Below are 3,014 nucleotides of genomic sequence, written 5' to 3' on the forward strand. Positions count from 1 at the left end.
TCAATGTGCTAAAAATATTTTATTATATAATCTTAAATTTAAATTTTCTCATATTTTTGTGTTTAAATTATTATATATAATTATGATGATAATGTGTATAATTAGATTTATAAATATTGAAAAAATCAGAAATATTAACAAAAACTATTAATATAACTTTGTTTATTCCAATTTTTTTTTAAAAATTGAATAAATTTACTTATAATTTATTCCTTGGACCTCTTGCTATAAAATTTGATGAACAAAAAGACATTGACTTAAAATAATAATTAATTTATTAAGATAAATTAAGAGTATTCCTAGAATTATTATAAACCATTTACAATATTAATGATGAAGAATTGATCTCATATAATATGTAAGTATATATGACAATTATTGTATTAAATATTTCTATTTATGTGCCATTTTTTTAATCGTATTTTGATGAAATTTAAGAATATTGATCTCATATAATATGTAAGTATATGTGGCAATGATTGTATTAAATATTTCTATTTATGTACCATTTTTTATCGTATTTTGATGAAATTTATAAGCATATGATAATGCTGACCTGCTATTTTTAGAATGGCTCTAAAATCATTTGTTTTAAATACATTATCCATTTGAGTGTTGAGCAGTCTATGTTAATATAAGTCTATGGTTATTATAATATATAAAACTTAGTAAAAATTTAAAAAATCAGCTTGATTTAATTTTCTTAAGGATTTTTATTTAAAGGATAATAAGACAAAGAGAAAAAACAAATATTTTTCCTTTTTTATGTTTTTTAGAAAGTTTTATATCTATAACAATATTTTATTTCAAATTTTTTTATTTTCACAATTATTTAAATAAAATTTAACAATACAAATAATAGGAAATCAAGCTATCGTGAACATTTCAGTGAAATATATATAAACCAGTTTGTTAACTTGGTCATCGGTTAGGCGATTGCGGTATTTACCGTGGATATTCCCCATCACACACTATTCGCTGATGTTGGAACATTTAATAAACAAACTGTCAAATTTTGAAGGAGGAGCACACTATTCCCATTACATTTACACCAAGTTACACCGTCAACGTGTTGCGCTACCTCCCATAAGCTTAAGCTAAAACCTATCCAGTTTTTGATCTATATTGTAATATCATTGCTCAAAATTATCTGCTCTAATTTTATCTTTAGGAAAATATCTTTATAACTGTTATTTGAATACTGGCAATCTGATTTCCAATTTCTTTTGGATCTAGAAGATATGTAAAAAGTATGGTATTGCTAACCTTGTAGCGCGCTCCTTTTTTTAGATGCTAATTTTTAAAAATATAATGAATGTAATTAACATTAATAGTTAAAATAGCTCAATTAAACACATATACATTCAACATGTATATTTTCTTCCTACACTATTTCACATATTGATATTTATCGTACAATCTAATTTCCCGCACTAGATAACTAAATCGCGCGTGATTACTTTAAATTCACCGCTCCCTTAATTATTTATTAACACTATTTATGTTTTTCACACTAATATATTTCGCGCGTGATCTCTTTCATCGCTCCCCATCAGGGGTTCGAACCGAACCGCAAAACCAGAATGAACCGTTATGATTTTCTGAACCGTAACCTTAACCGAACCGTTATGAAGAAAATATTAAAAGAGCGAACCGAACCGTTATAAATATTTAACCGGTTCAAAACGCTTTTAAAAATAATTAATTTTAAATTATTAACCTAAATTTAAAATTTTAATTTTCCTTGGGGGCATTTTTTAAAATGGTGATTTCTTTTCAAATTAAATATTTCTATATTATCAACATTATATATCAAATTAAATATTTTTATATTATCAACATTATATATCAAATAATACCAGGTTTGTTGTTTTTTCTTTAAATACTTAATTTATAAGAAATTAGACAATTTATCTGTTAATTAGATAAGATATCTTAAAATCAGACATAATTATTCTTGGCTAAATTAACAAATTTATATATAAGATATTAATAAGCTTTTAGAACAATACCTGCTAATAATTAGGAAAAAATTATATAATTCTATTATTAATAAATAACATCTAATAGAAATCAAGTACCTTTTACATTTATTTTTATAAGTAAGATTTTTATTATTTAAAAATACAGATTTAGAAAAATATTCATTACAAATGCTATTCTTTAATCATATTTTTTTTTATTTTGCATATATGATAATGGTAAATGCTAACTGACATACTATTTTAATAATAAATATTAGAATTCTGAATTTTAAAAAAAATATGATTTTTATAAATAAAAAATTATTATATCATTAAAATATTTATTGCTGACCATTTTATTTTTTGTCATTTAAATTCTATAATCCAAGTTATTTAAAAAAATAAAAATGAAGGTAAAATTGTTTCTATTAAGCTTTTTTATTTATTCTATTTATATAATAAAAGATTTTCATCTATCATCATATAGCTTTTTAGTTATCTATTAAATGGTTCGGGAAAAGTCAAATCATGTGCGTTCCTATTTTAAATTAGATATGATAAAAAATCAATCTATTTTTAAAATAGAAGATTGTGGTAAGGTCTTAACTGGGGACCATGCTGCAAATCTTGAACGACATATAGAAAGATTCCACAATAGGGAATTCAAATTATTAAGAAAAAATAAAGAAAATTTGACTATTAAAAAAATTCAAATAACGAAAACTGCAAACCAGTATAATAAAATCCAAGATGCTTTTAAGTCCAACACTACTACAATACAAATCAATATAAATAGAGAAACTTTAATCCGCTCCTGCACCGAGCTAATAACAGTTCGGTAGGCCAATAAAATCAATTGACGACAAAGCATTTCGAAATATTATAGATCCAATAATTATAGGATTGGGTGGAAATTTAACTATCAATTCGGAAAATATACTCAATAATATTAAAAAAATGGCGTTAGATTTTTCGGAAAATATAAAAAGGGAAGTATATCAAAAACTTATTTCGTTAAAATTAGATATAGCAGCTAGATATGATAGGCCC

The 3,014-nt window shown here is 23.5% G+C and overlaps 1 long non-coding RNA gene across 1 annotated transcript; it reads left to right on the forward strand.

Annotated features, from left to right (window-relative positions):
- Window positions 1-219: 219 nt before the first annotated feature.
- LOC135924881 (uncharacterized) lies at window positions 220-1,760 on the forward strand. The gene is made up of 3 exons (XR_010571433.1): window positions 220-358; window positions 863-1,127; window positions 1,172-1,760. It is a non-coding gene; the product is annotated as an uncharacterized LOC135924881 (long non-coding RNA).
- Window positions 1,761-3,014: the final 1,254 nt, after the last annotated feature.

Source organism: Gordionus sp. m RMFG-2023, chromosome 2, assembly GCF_954871325.1.
Source record: "Gordionus sp. m RMFG-2023 chromosome 2, tfGorSpeb1-WG-v2, whole genome shotgun sequence".
Taxonomy (NCBI): Eukaryota; Metazoa; Nematomorpha; class Gordioida; order Chordodea; family Parachordodidae; genus Gordionus; species Gordionus sp. m RMFG-2023.